The 12257-nt window shown below is 47.5% G+C and overlaps 1 protein-coding gene and 1 long non-coding RNA gene across 4 annotated transcripts in view; one reads left to right on the plus strand and one right to left on the minus strand.

Annotated features, from left to right (window-relative positions):
- Galnt17 (polypeptide N-acetylgalactosaminyltransferase 17) overlaps window positions 1-12257 on the minus strand; it is a 461519-nt gene that overhangs the window by 361186 nt on the left and 88076 nt on the right. The gene's annotated exons all lie outside the window — the stretch shown is intronic.
- On the plus strand, window positions 458-4869 carry LOC134472555 (uncharacterized). The gene is made up of 3 exons (XR_010042430.1): window positions 458-718; window positions 4281-4453; window positions 4770-4869. It is a non-coding gene; the product is annotated as an uncharacterized LOC134472555 (long non-coding RNA).

The raw sequence follows: 12257 nt of genomic DNA on the forward strand, positions 1-12257 counted from the left end.
TATTTAGGATCGCCCACATTGGAAATGACCCAAAGGTTCACTCGCACTTTGGAAACTACTCAGTAATAAAAAGGAATAAACTATTGACACACAACAGCCAGCTAAGTTTCACAACATTTTTCTAAGTGAAATAATCAAGCCACCCACACACACGCCAAGACTCTATACTGGATGATATCTTTCTTATGACATAAAGCAAACCTACTAGGGAGCTAACCACAGTGCCTAGGGATGGGGACTGGGACAGACCAGGACAAGGGGACAGGAATCCTGAGCAATGGAATCGCTTTGGATCTTGATTTTGCTGGTTGTCATGGGTCTATTTGCATTGCCCCAACTCATCCACCTGGCACCTAAAAAGTGGATTTTATTGCAATAAATCTGAATCGAAGTGAAAACCTGAATGAGGGTCAAAGGTGTTTTAAATTAATCCCTCCATATCGGCTTCTTTCAAAATCTGCTTCTGGACCTTTGAGCCCAATCCGTTTCCTGGTTAGATTGCATCAGGTTCTTCCCTGCACTTGGCACTGTTAGGGGTTTTCTTTTAGCCATTCTGGCAGCCAAGCAGGTGAGCTCAGAGCAAAATGGGACTGGTGAACAGAAACCCAAGAGCCAGCCGTGGCCAGAGTCACTCCTCAGGAAGCCCCAGGCCCACTCCGCACCCGCATGCTTGAGCAAAAAGGAGGAAGACACCAGAGTTTCCCCAGCGAGCTCCCAGGTAAGGCTCTTCCTCCACCAGAGCCAAGACGGGCTTCCGAGACCGGAGCCTGTGGTTTCTGCCCTGACTCTGGGCTTCAGTAGCAAAAAGTGCAGCGCCCTTCAGCGGGAATCACTAGATGGAAGTGAATCAGCACCAGATTGTGAATTCTCAGCTGCTCCGACACATGTGAATGAATGAGTCTTCAAAGCTTTTGTCAGCTTGCTTCAGAAACGAAATTTGATATTATTAAGACCATCCATGATGAAACAATTATACAAGTGTAAATGGGAAATTCATTTAAGGGCTTCATGAAATCACTGGGAAACGCCTTCCCTGCCTTTTCTTTTTTTCTTTTTTCTTTTTCTGTCTGACTAAATAAGGTCAGATAAGATGAGGACAAAACTAAGTCAGCATGAAAAATTCAAATTACTTAAATTACTCTTCTTTTCTTTTCTCCCCTGCCCCCAGCTGAACTTCAGAATGTGGGAGGGGCTGCACAGCTTAACCAAAGCTAAGCTCTTCCGTATCAAATGGCAATTACTCTTCAGCTGGTTCTCTCTCTTTCTCTCTCGCTCTCCATCCACTCAGCAAACATCCACCACCTCAAACAAATTTGCTGAAAGAGGCAGAAGAGTCTGGGGGTTTGGAACGCTGTTTATGAACTGAGAATTGCTGAGGCTGACCAATGCATTAATGGACTTAGTGTGAGTCCGTTCTGTTATTCTCTGCTTTAGACCCGTTCAGGAAACCCCCTAAGGAGCAACTGGGACAGACGCTGACAGAGGTGGCAGGAAGGAGAGAGACAGAAAAGTGGTCCAAGAACCACTGGGCGCCGACACTGGCACACAAACTGTGCACCCTTAAGTATGTCTTTTCACCTCCCTGTAAAATGGGTGTAACACACACATACACACACACTCGTAAGGCCTCTCAATCAGGGCCAAACATCTCAGACTCCTTCCCCTGTACCCCTGAGCTGAAGGCTTGCATTGCATCCTGTTAGGTTTTACAAGGCCTCTGTCTCTGCAGAGCAAAGACAATGGCTTTGTTTTATCCCCTCACTGCCTCAAGCCTTGCTTGGTCAGATTTCTCTTCCCTGCCGCATGACCATCCCACAGCCTTGCACTCACTTGTGGGCATCAGAACAAAAGAAGTTACAAAATCATGACTCCATCTGAGGCCCTCCAAGGTGCTGTGCAGCCTTGTGGGAACTCTGCCGTTCACGCCCAGCTCCCAGCTCTGTCTATCCCCTGGGCCGACGCTTTACCATGGGTCAAGGGAGACAGACATAGAAGGTCAACGGCCGGCTGGCCCTCCATGCTTCTTGCAGCCCACACCCCAGCTCCTGGCCCAAGACAAAAGAAGGCTGGGCATGGTGGTGCAGGCCTGTAACCCTAGTACTCTGGGAAGCTGAGGCAGGAGGATTGCATGTCTGAGCCCTGCCTGGTAACTTACTGTCAGTGAGACAAACTATGAAAAGGGGCTGGGAACGTAGCTCAGTGGTGAAGGCCTTGGGTTCAATCCCTAGTGCTATAAAAAAACAAACCAAAACACAAACAAGACAGTGAGTGGACCTGACGGAGCAAGAAAACACACCTTGTTCATGAACCCCGGTGCTCTCCATCCTTCCCTCCTGGCAGGTGATCAAGGCATGGGTTCTGACTCCCTGGAGGCCCAGTTGAGGCCCCCCAAGAGGACGAGGTGCTCCTAACTGGCCTCGTGGCACTTATCTTGGGCCTGACCTTGGCACACCCCATGCTAAATCCCCATGCTGCAGCAGCCTAATGCCTCCTAGCATGCTCTGCACCTACAAGAGTCCTCTGACCCTCAAAAGTCTCCGGCCTGTTTGTAGTGACAAACACAGTAGTAGCAGTGATGCTATGCAAGTCAGCCACCACTTCCACCCTCTCCTCCTGCTGGCCTTGCTTTCTGCCATTCTCTAAGCAACAGGCAGCCATCATCCCGGGGTTTGGCACAACCAGAGGCAGACGGTCAGCGCCTGCCAGATCTCAGCTGCTCCCAGGGACCCCCTCATTCACCCTGCTCCCACCTCTGAGGATGCAAACATAAGATCAAGGGAAGGCATGTCATCCACCTCTTCTACCAGGCATCCCGATCTCAGCCATCTGTCCTGGGTAGGATTCACTCCTTTGGGAAGGAAAAAAACCAGCATCCCTCTCTCCTCCCACCCATTCCTCCCCAAAGTCTTCTCTTTTCCTGGCAGAACTCAAGTTCATGGAGGTCACTAATAATCTCCACCACCTCTCCAAAGAGTGGGATCCCTCACCCCACTGCTCTCAGCTTTGGACATAAACCAAAATTCCCAAGGAAAAAAAAATCCCCTTCAATACCCCATGCTGCTTTTAAATACAGAAGTCTACTGTTTTTCAAGGTTTTAAAGAATAAGCAGGATAAAAGGGACAGAGAAAGACAGAGAAAGACAGAGAGAGACCAGAAACACTGGAGACAGAGTTTCAAAAATCCATCAGCAAATGCACAGAACAGATATTTACTGAAACAGATACAGGAAACATTATCTCAAGGGAGAGCACATTTCTGGAAATACACAGGCAAGGAGCCTTGAAAATTGCTTCCTGATACTTCCAGCTGAATTATCCCTCCTTGATAAATTATTTCAAAGTCATTTTCAGCTCTTAGGTTTATTTACACCCATTTTAAAGACTCCACGGCCTTCTGAAAGCAGGAAAAAAAATTTTAAAGAAGCGTAACCAAGGTGAGCAACGCGACTGTCATTTTGGGAAGGTGTGAAGAGTGAGGAACGTTGTCCTAGCAACGGCCAATCTCAAGGCTACCTGCCTTCACCTGCTGCCCAGGGGCGCCCAGAGCTCTGCACGCCAATGGAGGAAACCCGCAAAGCAGAGCCCCCTACTGGCAGACACCGTACACAGCACCCCGGATGCTCCCAGCCTAACAAATGAGCCAACAAACCAAGGACAGACGCCCAGAGTGCCTGGAGACTGTCGCCTACTAATGGAAGCACAGAACTTGAGGAAGGAGCACAGGCGTCTGCATGTCCGGAAAGGATAACAAGCCAGGCAGCAGGGCACTGAAGGTCCCGCACCCCTTCTCTGGATTAACACTGCCATTTAATGACACTGCTTTTAACTTCAGACTCAGCCTCAAGTCTTCTCACCTTCACTGTCCACTATTAAATACTCATGGCTTATGGCTAAAATGTCCCCCTAAAATCTCAGATGTGTGGAAGCTGATTGGATGATGGGGGCGCTTTACTCCTCTGTGGATTTACCCACTGAGGAGTTCAGAGCTGAATATATCGTAGGAGGTGGACACTGGTTGGAGGTGGTCACTGGGGGGTGCCCTAGAAGCATGCATCCTTGTCCCCAGCTCCGCCCTTCTCTCTCTGCTTCCTGGCTGCCAGGAAGTGAGCAGCCTTCCTCCGCCACACCCCTCCACCATTCCATCTCTGCCCCAGGGCCAGCTGACAATGAACTGGAACCAGGAGCCGAAATTAACCTCTCCTTCTTTAGGCTGTGGGTCAGGGTGTTTTGTTCCAGCAATGGGAAAGTCACTAAGACACTCACCAATTTTTTTCCCTCAGCTCAAGCCCCTGACTCCTCTCCTCCTCCAAGGATACTGGCGGCCGAGTCCATCACTCTGCACACGGCCCTGGGAGCAGCAGAGCTGGCTGACCTTCCCACTGGATTTCGTTCTCTTCACACAGCTGCCATGAGATTCAGCAGTTTCCCTGAATTACACCCCCTACGAAGATGTGTAAGTCTCATGGCCCAGAACCTGTGTAAAAGGTGGCTTTTTAGATATGAGTAAAGTAAGACATGGGGCGGTCACTTTGGATTATCTGGGTGAACCCAGTGATGCCAAGGGTCCTTCAAAGCAGGATGCAAGAGGTTCAAAGCCAGAAAAGGGAACATGGCCGGAGGGGCAGAGGCTGGGATGACAGGGTGACAAGCCAAAGACTGTCAGTATACCACCTTTAACAGCTTAAGGAGAAATAAGTGGATTAGGTCCTCCTGGGAACCTCCAGAAAGAACACAGCCCTGCTGACTTCTTGATTTTATTCTCATTTCAGAATCCTACTCTTCATAACCATAGAGCATAAATTCATGCTGTTTTAGGCCACTAAGTTTGTAGTAAGGCCTCATTCCTTAAAAGATAAATGTGAAACTGCAAAGAGACAAGGGCATCACCAGCTACCTCTCTACTCGTCTCCCCCGCCCCCACGCCACCACCGAGGGACCTCACACTTCAGCCACCCTTCACTCCTTCGTCTTCCCCAGACAGGGAGTGTACCCAGCCCCGGGCCTTGGCACATGCTGCTCCCTTGGATCGGGGTGCTTTGGGTCCCCTTCTCTGCCAGGAAAATCTGCTCATTACACCCCAGCTCTGATGCCTTCATGCCTTTCAAGCCTTCTTTCTACCCTGTTGTCACATGGCATCCCACACAAAGGTCTTCAGCACTGATTATATCTCACAGGGGCTCTATTGGTGAGACGGTTTCTCTTCGCCTCCTTTGTACCCCCAGGGATGTGCCTGCCTAGGTGAGACCGGGACAGAGGAGTCCACAGAGCATAAGGGATGAGAGCTGATGCCTTTGGGAAAGTCAGTGCTTCTTGTGTGCTCGGCTGCTGAAGAGCGGGACAGATGGAAAGATGGAGGCAGGAGTGGAAGAGGCAGGACCCAGATGTGTCCCTGCCAGCAACAAACTCTGGAAGAACCTGTTCAGAGGCACCCATGGGCCTGTGAGCCTCAAATACAGTCCCCAAGACCAGAAGCATCCATGTCACTAGTGACCATCGTGCAAATGCACATTCCCAGGCCCCAACTCCCACCACTGATAGGAGAAAAACCCCAGAGCAGAAGCCCAAGTAGTCGGTCTCAAGACCTCCATGTGCTCAAAAGCCCACTGAAGTTTGTCGACCATTCTTGTAGAGGCAAGAGACACCCAGGGATGAGTGAAAGGTAGATTCTAGACAGCTGCAGAGGGGCCTCTTCCTAGAACAGAACATGGCAACAAAGTACAAATATGCATTTCCTGTCTCGCCAGGAGACCTGTCTCCTGGTCTCAGGAGACCAGAAGTTCAATGTCAAAGCGTAGGCTGCATAGGTTTCTGCTGGTGACTTCTCTGTATCTTCCCAGAGACCTCTCCATGTGTATAACTTTATCCAGATTGTCCTTGCGGTAAGGATGCATGAATGCCCACCTTCCAGAGAGCATGCTAGCTCACCTGCCTCTTCCAAGGCCTTGTCTACAAACATGGCACATCCTGAGTTCCCAGCAGGGAGGACTTTGCATAAGGATTTGCAATTCAGGCCACAATAGTCCCCAAGAATTAAAATCACGTCCTCTAAACAATTTCAATTTGCCTGTCAATGACAAGTGACACACACTTGAGAAGCCAGCTGGAAGCAACTCAGCCTCAAGTTCTTCTCCATCACCAACACCATCATCGTGTGTGAAAGGCAGAGCTTCCCAGGCATAAGCTGGGTCACTGGGTACCCAAGATAGCAACAGCTCAGTGTTCAGTGCTGCTAGAACAGGAACCGGGGAACACCTCCTCCAGACCCTGCTGCTGTCCACCTTCACACCAGGTGCTGAAGAAATGTCACCGTTTGATATGGAGGCGGCAATGTGACACGGACTGGAGATAATGGGAACCAAACCACACCCCGTGACTCCTAAGGGACATAAATATGAAGTGATTTGCAAAACCCTGCCTGCCAGGAAGAAAACCCAATGAATGTTTCTGTGACCACTGTCATCATCACTGCTGTGGTCACTGACCTCCTCGCCAGGCACCACACCAACAGCTCAAGGAGCAAGAAGCCAAGCTGCAAGGGCTCCAGTTCACAGAGAGGCCAAGTCACAGGCTCAAGCCACTACTGGGACTACTGGAAGCTGCTTTGCTCACTCCCCTTAAGGTCCAAGATGGAACAGGGACCAAGGGACCCCAGCTGGGGGAACTCAGATCACATCTGAAAAAGCGATTCTCAGACTCAGCTGCACAATGGAGCTACCCTGAGAGCTTCTACAGCCTCCAGAGCTTCTAAAATCCAGTTTCCCATTGAATGGGTCCTCTGCAGTGTATCCGGGGTATGAGGATTTTTCAAACTGCCCCAGGGGCTTCTCAAGTGGGCCACCACCAGGGACGATGTGTCTCGTGTGACAGCCACAGAATGTTGTCGCTATACATTGAAGCTTTCAAACTTTTGGGAATCAAACCAAGAGATAAAAAAGACAATATTCAAGTAGCACCCTGAGGAGCCAAAATCTTGGCAAATGGTAAGTTATGACACATAAGGGGGAAAAAAAAGAGAGCATTTTTAGGAAACTTAAGTGCCAGAAGCAAATGACTTGGCTAAAATCATGCCCCCTCCAAGTTCCTCTGATGAATGAATCCCACACAGAAATGATAAAGGCAAAGTCTTTGAGCCAGTTGCCTGCTCAACTTCCTGGTCTTCACAGATCCTGCCTCCTACCGGAGATGGGGAAGATGGGCAGGGTTAGGGAAGCTGCAGAGACCTGCAGATGCTCCAAATTGGATGGGACACAGCACAGCACTGGGTGGAATCCACCACCAGGCAGAGGACGCTGCTTGACACGGCCGCCTGTGTTTTCTCCTCCTGTGTAGGAAGCTGGAAAAAGAGCCCAAGGCCTCCCACTGAGCTACATCCCCAGTCCTTTACTTTGGATTTTGAGACAGGGTCTCACTAAACTGCCCAGGCCGGTCTCAAATTTACAATCTCCCTGCCTCAGCCTCCTAGAGCACTGGGACTACAGGCATGTGCCACTATGCCAGGCTGTCCATCACAATTTTAGGCATTAGCCGCAGACAAAGGGAAACTGCTTTGGGCAATCTCCACTGCAGCTTTGGGACGGTTCCCAATGCCAGGAACAAGCCAAATCCTTTCTGTGCTAGGAATTTCCACAAATATCTAACAGTGACCCCAGAGCTGAGGCTGTGGCTCAGTGGTAGAGCACTTGCCTAACATGTGTAAGGCCCTGGGTTTGATTCCCAGTAACACAATAAAATAAAATAAGACTTACTAAGACCTCACCATCATCTCTTAATATTTGGTATCTTTATCTTAATGGTTTTTCAATAGGTCAGGACAGTGGATATAGTCCCCATCCTCTAGATGAGCTTTAATTTGTTAATGTTCCTGCTCATGAGTGACACCATCTTCTAAGCACTGGTCTCTGGAGGACACCTGAGTGGCAGGGCCAGCACTTCCTACCAGCTACAGGTCCTCTGTGCTAAACACAGTTTTCAGGGGGGGCTCTTTCTTTAGGTGAACACTAGTTTCACCACCTGATTAAACAGATAATCTGGATAACTAGTGAGACCAATGCCTTAGGCATGCCATGGAGACCCTACTTTACAGATCTTAAAATATAAAGCAATCTCCCACCCTGCGCCTTCAAGCAGCATAGAATCTACGAGTTGTGGTGAATGTTTAAATTTTTTAAAAAATGTACAGTATCCAAAACTGCCCCTGTGTGCCTGCCACCATCAGGAGTGCTTCCTGTGGGCAGTCAGTGCCCACCAGGAGACTCAGACAAACACACCCTGTGTGCCTGCTGCCAGTGAGGGAATCCTGGTGTAGCCACATAGGCCAAGAGAAGCTGCCCTGCCACCACACACCCATCAGGGAAGCCTCAGTGTGGCCTTGTAGGTCTGGAAAAGCCCACCCTATGCTTCACTGCCTTCTCAGAACCTGGGCTTGGAGACTCCCGGGTGCCTGGCCCATTCCCCTGTACCACAGAGGGGCAGCCAACACAGGAAGCACCTGGGAGCCCACAGCTGGCTTGTGAGAGGATCCCGGGAAAATGTTAAGATGAAGGAGCAAAAGACAATCTCAGACTCTTAGCCCACACTAAACAAGTCTGGGAGATGCTGACATGGAAGAAAATGGAAGTCACACACCTGAAATCTCTCAAAAAGTAGCAACTAAAGAAATAGCTTCATGAGGCTGAGAAATAATATCTCAGATAAAAGAAGGAATCACAAACACAATGGAAAGACTGCTGAACATATCTAAAGAAGACATAGATAAAACAGAGGAGCACAGGAAAATGATTGAAATATTGAATGAACAATATAGGAGAGAATTACAATACATGAAACAGAGTTAGAGAGATACAGAAAATTAAAAACACCATCAAAAGCTTGCAAAACACCACTTGAAAGAGACTAAAGATAGACTTTCAGACCTTGAAGACAGGATTGTGCCTAGAGATCATAAAGGAAATATCTCTTAAAATTAACAAGGAACCAGGAAATAACAAGACAATGCAAAGAAAAATACTTTAAGAGTGATAGTTGTAAGCAAAAAGCAAGCGTCAAAACAAATAATATAAAAAACTGTCTAATCAGAAAACTTCCCAAACATGGGGACAGGATCTGGCATCCAGATAAGTGAGGCATACAGAACTCCAACTAGCCATTAACCATAATAAATCTACACCCAGATATATAATAATCAAAATCTCAAAGATTCAGAACAAGAACAGAATATTAAAAGTTGTTAGAGAAAAGCAACAGGTCACCTATAAAGGAAAACCACCAGAATCAGGACAGGCATCTCAACACAAACCACCAAGTCAAAAAGAGCTTGAAGTGAAGTGTTTTAAATCTTGAAAGAAAAAACTTCCAACCCAGATTGATTACCCTGTAAAACTATCTTTCAAAATTGATGGGAAAATAAGACACTTCAGTGGTAAACAACAACTGAAGGAAATCATACCAGTAAACCAGCCCTACAAAGAGCACTGAGGTATTCTAGAGGGAGCTGAAGATGACCATGTTTCCAGGAACAGCAGCAGAGAGGATCACCAAACAGGGCAGGCACTGAGCGGAGGGGAAAAGCAGAGGACCAACAGCAGTGCACGTTGGCCATAGCCACTAATGTAGATGGCCTCAATTCACCGATAAAAAGAAACACAGTCAGAATGGACCAGGAAACAAGATCAATCAATATGCTGTATACAAGAAACACATTTAACTCAAAAGGAAATCCACAGACCAAAAGTCAAAGGAGAGAAAACTGCTCCATGCAACAGGTAACCAGAAAAAAGCACGGGCAGCTTGTCAATCGCCTGGAAAATGGACAAGAAAGATGTATTTTTATACTGTGGATAGCTAGCTAAGGATAACCTCAAGGTTCTCACAGGTAGATGGATGCAACCTGAGATCACGCTCATGTGTGAAATGGTCCAGACTCACATGGATGAACATCGTGTTATCTCTTTAGCATAAAAAACTGAGGGAGTTAGGGGGATCCAAAATATATAGCAGATACTGTGAAAGTGGTAAGGGGGAAACGTCTAAAAAGGGAAGGTGGGTGGTAGCCATTGTTAAATTCCCATTGTCTTATTTGGAATTCCTGTATCATTTTCACTGTTTTATTAGGTTTGGTTTGATTCTCTTTCTTTTTGTTTTATCTTATTATGTCTGATGGTATGGGCAGCTATTTTGAAGAAAACAAGAGACCTTATGGTAGCCATTGTTGATTTCCTATTATTTGAAGTTCTGTATCACTTTCTTTGTTCTTTTCTGATTGGCTTTATTCTGTTTTGTTCTGTCCAGTTTTGTTCAAAAAAATTTTTTTAAATGTACAGTATCACAGTCAAAGATGCACTGCCACTAATGCTCTCTAAATACTCTGGCCCATTGCTTTGGTGTGCACTACCCCATCCCTCAGGTTACCTTCTGACGCAGTTCTGCAAGTCCTCTTTTGGGAGCTGCACTCATGGCTGACTCTGTGTCCTACACTGATTCTAAACACTTACCTTTCCCGGTCCTTTTGACTTCAGGAAAGAGTTACAAGTCGCATGGTGCCAAATCCAGTGAATAAAGTAGATGAAAAAGTCTGCCAAGTTTTCGGGAGCCTGCCTTCCCCTGCACGGCACTCAGCAGCAGCATTCACTGTATTTTTTATTACAGCTGGAAAAGACACTCAGGAAAGAGGACTCCCTGAACTGCTGCAGAGTGTGCCAAGAACAATGGGATAGTGTCTGAAGAAAAGGAGAGTATTCTGAGGAGGGTTGACAGCAATGTGTCTTTTACTGTTTTATGTTTTGTTTAGTTTTTGGTACCAAGAATCAAACTCAGGACCTTGTACTTGCTAGGCAGGTGCTTATGCTGCTGAGCTACATCCCCAGTCCTATGTGTCTTTCGCTGTAATAGTTCTTCTTTATTTAAAGTAATATGTCTTTCAATCACCCCTCGAAATATGAAGCCATCATCTTACCCATCTCCAAGTAGCATATAGTCTATTTGGGAGAAAAAAAAAAAGCAAGCGTTTGCAAAACAGGAACATGAAATCCCTCCTCTGCAAGAGGCTGAAACAACCTGCATCTTACTCAGAGGCCTGCAGCTCTGACTCCTGCCTTTTGACACATCCTGTCTCCCAGACATTCAGAAGCAGTCAACTCTCTGCAGGTGGAGCTCTGTACTCCAACTCTGACCCCTGAACTCATCTTGAATTCTCCCTTTCCAATATTCTGATGGTGTCCAAGGCAAGGGCAATACCGTTTAGATACCACCAGGAAGGTCCCCTTTTCCAGCCTCTTCTCCCATACCCTGAGTAGCAGTCTCCTAAATCACACTACTTCTCACTCCATGGTCTTTTCAGCCAAACTTTGTATATGGACTTTTGGCTTTAAATGCGCTTCCTGCCCCTTTATCTCACTTTCTACTTGCAAACTCTTGTGAGTACATCAGAACCCAGCATACATGTCATCCTCTCTGTAAAGCTCCGAAGCAGTGGGGAGTGTTTTTCTCCAGGCTCCTGTGATCTATGCCTGAGACCTGTCTTACATCACTTAGCTGTGTTTATCTGCAACTTTCCTGGACCTGTATCCATTAGCAGACTGAGAACTTCTGAGGACAGATACAGGTCTCATTCATTCTTGGGTCCTGGGTGTCTAGCTTAGCAAACAAAGGGTAACATATGTGTTCAACAGAACCAACTTGTAAGCTGGCACTATCAAGGCTTTGTGAAAGAAAACACAGTTGATTTAAGCCTGATTCAGCTAACAAGAACCCGTGGAAGAGTTCATGAAGCGTGAAGAGCTCCCACCTTAGCCATGAACCAGCTTTGCACTGTGGGATCCCAAGAGCAGTGAATAGATTCAGATCAGGCAAAGGCAAACGGTCCCTATCAATGTAGATGAAGGGATGTCATTGGCCCTTGGAGGCCTGGCCCTGCTGTTCTAGAAGAAAGAAGTCCCAAGGAAGCAGGAGGTGACTTGCAGGTCTGGGCTCATGTGAGTTCAGGGGCAGGGGTTGCTTCAGACTGCCATGATCCATGCATCCCAGTTCCTCAACTTACCCGTGGTGCACTGCCATGGAAGTAGCAGAGAAAAGCAGCGCCCTGGGTTTATGTGCACAAAGGACCAATGCAGAGATGCAGTCTAGTTGGTCCCCAGAGTCACACATTCTTCCAGGCATCAGACAGCCTGTCCATGGCAGCATCCTGTGGGAGGGAGTAACTGATAGAACCCAGACTGCACATAAATATTACCCACCTGCAACACAATTCCTCCTCGGTCCAA

This window comes from Cavia porcellus, unplaced genomic scaffold (assembly GCF_034190915.1).
Source record: "Cavia porcellus strain 051 isolate PalLab524CR breed Dunkin Hartley unplaced genomic scaffold, mCavPor4.1 scaffold_23, whole genome shotgun sequence".
Lineage (NCBI taxonomy): Eukaryota > Metazoa > Chordata > Mammalia > Rodentia > Caviidae > Cavia > Cavia porcellus.